Source organism: Poromitra crassiceps (genome assembly GCF_964638095.1).
Source record: "Poromitra crassiceps genome assembly, chromosome: 15".
Lineage (NCBI taxonomy): Eukaryota > Metazoa > Chordata > Actinopteri > Beryciformes > Melamphaidae > Poromitra > Poromitra crassiceps.
This window is the reverse complement of record NC_139634.1, coordinates 35,054,808-35,061,676: the sequence shown is the minus strand read 5'-3', so window position 1 is coordinate 35,061,676 and position 6,869 is coordinate 35,054,808.

Genomic DNA, 6,869 nt, shown 5'->3' with positions numbered 1-6,869 from the left:
CCGGGGACACACACGATGTCTGGCCGTAGTGTCCAGAGTTGCGCCATATTGTTCACGTAAATAGCGACTCTTCCCCTCCTTTCATCATGCCGCCCGCTCTCACTGCAACTCCTGCCCGCTCACTAACTAGAAGCTGGCTAAACTCTGTCTGGATATAAACCGTGTAATATTCTATATCTCCTCTTTTAACCATCACCTCCTCCTGCTCCTGCTCTGCATCCCCCATCTTCCTCCCTCAGCTCCTTGAGTCTTGCACCACGGGCCACACACCATGGCCACACACACACACACACTTAGAGGTTATGGGGTCCGGTTCAGTCCCGACAACATGTAGCAAAATGTTTATTTAAACTGAAACGGTGGTGCATTAAATCATGCTGCTAAATAAGCTAAATAAGCTGCGCGCAACAATAAAAGCACTCCGATAGCAAGGGAAAAAAACAATGAACGTGCCAAACCACATATAGTTATGAGCCAAATACCGTAGCTTACTACTTTGGTTACCCAATAAATGTAGAAATATGTAGTAAATATATAGAGAGGCAAAGTGACCGCCGACTTCCTGCTTCAGCACTGTACCAGAGATTTTCATCCGCCATTTATTTTCCCATAGACATTTTGTAAAATGCTTATAAAAAATAGTTTTACTTGTTCAAACCAAACGGTTCAGATATATTTAGAATCGGGAGAGATCATAGAACATTTCACTCGGACCAAAAAACAACAACAACAACATAGAACAAATATTTTATTTAAATCCGCAGTTTTTTTACATTTTGGTCAGAGTGAAATGTGATGTGGTCTCTCCTGTTTCTAAATATATCTGTACCGTTTCGTTTGACCAAGTAAAACTAATTTTATAAGCATTTTACGAAATGTCTATGGGAAAATAAATGGCGGATGAAAATCTCTGGTACAGTGCTGAAGCAGGAAGTGACCTTTCACTTTGGCTCTCTATAGAAATGAGTGAAAAAGACACAAGATGAGAAGAGCAGCTCTGGCAGGCCGCTGCCTGGGGCAGCGCTCTGAGTGCTAATCTCAAACCCCTTGACGACTTTTCCACGTCCTCCGGTAGGCGTCGACTAGTTCACGCAACACCCTAGGTCTGAGGGAATAGCATATTCTGTATGAAGTAGGTATGGTGTGGGCGGGCCATTTGGGATTTCCATGGTCAGTGATGGTGCATGATGTTCATAGTGACGTCTGAAGTCAGGAAAGGTTGAGAGAGAGAGTGAGAGCTGCGTGTATTAATGTTGTGGGGTTTTCCTCGGTGGTTTGATTCATGCCATGTCAGCAAAACACCAAGGTGTTTTCAGCCAAGATGTCCATCAGCAACAAGACACTGAACCCCCACTAAACAGCTCACTCATTGTAAGTCAGTGCTGCAGAGGGACAGGCTCTTGCTCTCTGGATAAGAGCATCAGCTAAATGCCACAGATGTAAAATATCTGCTGTAGCCCCCCAGGCTTTAATCATATGAGAATGTACTTTAAAACGGCCCTCACTCACTTTCCCTCTCATTTCTCTATCTGCTGGCTAACTCAAATTAGTATGACACATTGAAACCACCATTCCAAAACTCTAAGCTTAAAGAAATTGCTTCCTGGTGGCTGAATTGTCGTCCTTGGATGTATTTCAGAATTTTAAGCCCAGCTTACAGTATGTTTTGAATGGAAGCCTGTGGATGTAAATGGGCCTGAGCGCTGATAGGTTACAGCAGAGTACAGTGCGACACAGTGGAGCCCTTTCATGACCACCTAAGACCTTGATCTGGATGAAGTGGCCTTTCAGGACCTGGAGCAGAGCGCTGATAGCTTCGGAGCTCGCACTAAATGTCCTGCCTTCTCTCATGCCTTCCTTCCCTGCTCTCCGGTGTATTCCTCAGTGTTGTCCTAAAGGCTGTTCATGTTACAATTCCATCTGGCATTTTAGCCATTTACTCTTATTCAGAGCGACCCACAATGACAGGTAGTGTCCCGGTCAAGGACACTTCCACTAGGCCAGCCTGCTACTGTTACTTACTACTACTGCTTCTACCAGTAGTACTGCTACTAATGCTGTATTCCATTTCAACTGGGAGCTAGGGGATTTCACGGTTCAAAGGTCATGAACTCCCCCTGTGACGTCCCCTGCCCTCTGATTTCCTCTGCCGAAACTCGGGGGGAGCCTCACCAGCCCCAACCTCCAAAATCTAAGATGGCTGCTTTAACAGTAGTTAAAATCGCTGTTTATTAGCACTTCTGTCTTTTTTTGTCTCATTAAATCAGTTGTACACACAGTACTGTCTAACTTCTATCTGTTTGGGCATGTAAAAGCGATTTAAATTGTAATGCCTCATAGCACTAAATGACCATATTATAGCTCCAGTGGTTGACAGGGTTGTTAATCGGTAACTCAAAGATTAATTGGCCAGGTGATGACTTTTCTGTCCTCACTTTCCAGCCTGCGCTCCGTTTTAGAACGAAAAAGGCTCAACCCATCCCCGTCTCGTCTCTATTGTGAAAATGTGTCTTTCTTATTCATGTCAACTACAGGCCACCGTAACCTGTGCCAGAGACATCTCAGTGTCTTGTCAATCCCTCGGTGACCAAGAGAGGTTGACACAAGTCATAGAGGACTTAATGCCCCTTTTAAGAGAAGGAATCCTCCTGTCACTGAATTTGAAAGGAGGCCTTGTTAGAGCATCAATAACATGATGGACTGATAGGAGGAAGGAGGCTAACGTGACGCGTGGTGAAGAGAAAGCTGATCCAGACAGAGAAGCTCTTGAGTCTTGCCGAGAAGAAGACGTGTAAGGTGAGCTGATATTGTTTGGCTCACAGCGTGACAGAACGGCCAATGAAGTTGGGTTTGGGCTGGAACGTCCTTTCTTATCTCATGGCGTCACTAATGGCATGCCAATGAGTCTCCACTGGCTTTTAACAAGCGCCTATAATTATACAGCCACATTTTCTTTGTCTCCACCGTACAATCACTACTGCAATAACAATGGATTATCCTATTACAGTCATTCAAAGCCAAGAGCTACTGTACTCACTCCATCTTGGTAATGTTTCAATCGAGTAAATCACTGCATAAGCAGCATGCAGATTCAGTTTCTGTCACGCTTTTGTTCGCTCTTTTGTTTCTTTTCTCTTCCTTTCTTTCGTTCCTTCTTTTCCTCGCGCGACCCCACAGTCTTCAATGTATTCAGCGGATTTCATCGGGTTTCCATGGCTATCATTTTCCACTATTCATGGTCTAATAGGTTCTGTCAAAGCCTACATGAGGAGCGGGTTCTTCTGTAACCGGGTGTCGCCCTCGTCTTTTAAAGGCTCTTTGAGGGATCTCTATCAGGGGATCCATCAGAGCAAAGTGCCACTCTGCTGGCTAGGAACAGCACATTGACCACAACAGGCGGTTTTATCTACAGTACGCTGTCTTAAAGTTTAAGGCGTAAAATGTTTTCTTTGAATAAATGAAAACTTTGCCAAAAATTCGGATGAGATAATTGCATTTTTTCCAGTGCAGTATCAAGTATTTGCTTAATATTCTTATGCCAAAAAAACACATTAGAGATTTGGCTACTAATTGGTGTTTTGCTTGCTCTTTGCTCAATAAGCATACGGTAAGATAAAGAAAACATGGCTGAAATTGGCATACATTCTTGATGGCTTTTTTCTCTCATAAAGGATGTCTGCGACAGTATGTAACATCACATGCGATGTCTCAGACACCAGGAATCGGATTTTGATTAAACTTGGGTTGTTGATGCACCTTGGCCCGGGGGGGGGGGCGCTATAAGAGCAGGTCAAAACAAAATGACACAGGTGTTGCTGATTGGCTCAGAGAGACAACATTGAGAACATACAAAAGGTAAACAAGACAAAAGGAAGTGGTGTAGCTAAATATGAGCCTGTGCTTCTAAGACAACCATAACAAAGTTCCATAAGTCTGTCGTCTAGCTTCATGTGGTTTCGTAGGAATGTTTCTTCCCTCCCCTGGCTGCGATTAGAGAGGTGAGAAACGCATAAACAAGGGGCCTGCTGTTATCAGGTCCATCGTAATAAAACACAGGCGACTCCCCCTTCCTCTTCCTGTTTGGGGGCTAATGGGAAAATGAGTCTCTGAGGAGTTGTGTCTGTCTGTTGTGTAATCAGAGCGGCGGCCTCAGTGCTTTGGCAGCGCGGCCTCGGTGTGGGCCTGAACAGGTCGGTTGTTGCGGGGGTCTGTTCCCAGCGGTCTCCAGGTAGATTGGTATGCTCGTGTTTTGCCGAGTGTAAATAGACACGTAATGGAGATGGGCCCCGCAGGTTTGAATGGTAGTAATTCATGGGCTTTAGTGGTGTGCGCTACTAAAAAAGATGTCGTCTTTTCTAAGACATCTGTGCACTGAGCTTAGGACAACACATGTTTGTGTTACTTTTCGATGAAAGCCATTTTTAAGGAGCTAAAAAAAAACAGATTTGTTTTTGCTTGAGTCGTGTCGTTTTGAGGGCAGCACCGCGGGCTACTGTACACTGCGTGCCCCACTTCTCCTCCCCCACCACCCGCACACCCCCAGACCCTCATTAACAAGTAATTAAATCAAATCTATGAGGAATTATCCTTTAAACCTTTGAAGAATACCTAAAAGTAACGTCTGGAAAAGTGAGAACAAGCGACGAAAGGCGAGGCTCGTTTCTTTTGACACACATTTTGGTTGTGGCTAAGGCCATGTTCACATTACAGGCAAGTCCGATTTGCTGCTAAAGTCATTAATCATCATTATCTTGATTGGTTTCCCAAATCTGATTTGGGAGTGTGTTGGATCTGTGTGTCCAGATGCAATGAGCCAATGAGCCCCCTGCAAAAGACACTCTCAAATCTGATTTGGGTGATCAGCGCGTCCACACTGAAGTCACATCAGTCGAAAGCAGATTGGAAACTACCTCCATATGTGGTTTGGGACAAGTGACACAAATCAGACTTGGAGCGTCCAGACTCATAAAACCAATCTGCATAGAATCATTAATAGGTCATTAAAGTTCACAAATCAGATTTGGCCTCCTAGTCTGAACATGGCCTATGTGTTTGTCAACTGGTTTTTATGTGAATATGAGTGGTAGCTTTTGTTTGACCTGTGAACGCAGCTCGCTCAACACTGAACTCAAGCTGAATTGTTGATCCCCACAACCTTAGTAGATGCTTGGTAAATTTTTAGAGCTTGTTAAAACAACAGTGCATGCTTGAACACAAGGCATTTTTTACTTTATTCTGTTATTTGTTATTCTGTTTTGGTTTCATAAACCCAAGAGGTCAAAGAATATTCTCAACCCTCGGAGGAGCATGTCATCCTTCAGCTCAAAACATGAAAATCAGCCAAATCACAGAGGGATTTTTCACACTGTTGTCATGTGAAAATCCTGTATCTCCCTTAGTACCCTTGGCCTTATGAGACCTTCTCAAAACCGAAGGGATGAACTCTAAATAGCATGAAAGCTAAAGACATTTTGGAGATACGTATACGGTATGCTATATTGTAATGTCTTCTATGTGATATCAGTACTGTAGTGATTTGTATTCCATACAGTAAGTGCAACAGGAGTGAAAAATGGATTGCAGTGTAAAGTTTACACTTGTATGTTATAGCCATGAGAATGAGATACGGCCAAGTGTGAGTAGAACGTTTCAGGTCGAGTGAAGAATTTTCACGTTCTCACTTTGACCCTGCTCCGGGCTTATTTTTGGGTGTTATCCTTGGCCGTGAGAACTTGGAAGCGTAACTCGCAGACACCCAAGTGGCTCATTTCCCCTGTCCTGACCAGCTTTCCTCTGGATACTGACAAGATCCAGAATGTGGGTGTGAACACCGCTCCTCCCTGAGAAACCTTGGTGGCGGTCAGATCATGGTAGCCAGATATCGATTACAGTGAGGCTCGTGTTTAAAGCAACCCAAGTCTCACACACACACACACACACACACACACACACACACACACTCACACACGCGCGCGCACACGCACACGGACACACACACACACACACACACACACACACACACACACACACACACTGATCCACCTCATATGGAGAACTGAAACTATTGGATTTCAAAATACTTGGCTCTCAGACACTTTTACCTTCTGCAAATTCCTAATGATGTTTATTCAGATGTATCTACAGTAGTTCTAATAATAACTAATGACGCTCGATTAAAGGGTAACGCTGGTGTTTTTCAATGCATTTCTTACACTCGTTACCATTTATTCACATTGAAGTGAGATTTCTTGATACAGTCTTAATGCTCCTGTGTGCTTTTGTCCTGTCTTAAGTGTCACTGAAATGTTTTACCTCTGTACCTGATCACTATGCAAAAATGCAAATAAATAAATAAACAAAATTGAATTTGTTAACAAAATAAAGTTGGAAAACGTAAACATTAAAAAACTAGAAAAATTTGAAAAGCCTTTATTTAGTTTATTTGTTTATTTGTTTATTTATTGGGATCCCCATTAGCTTTTGCAATTGCAAAAGCTAGTCTTCCTGGGGTCCAACACAGAAAAACATTACACAAAAACTAACATTACATTCATTTTGAAATCATTATTTCAACCTTACAGTTGCGCATTTGCATTCATCATACAATTATTTCATTTTTCAATAGTAAAATCATGGGGGAAAAGAAAAAGAAAAAAAATACAATAGTAATAGTAGTTTCCATATTTAGCTTCCATAAGCAGCGCTCCACACTGAAGCCAAAGCAGTGTTCCTCTTTAGTCCATTAAAGAGGTGATCCCCTGTGTCCTGATCCCTCTACACACACATTCAGCTGTCAGTCATCCCTCTGCGGGCGACGCCCAGCTTCCTGTGGCAGTGACCTGCACGCCAAGTCACGCTCACTCCTTCAC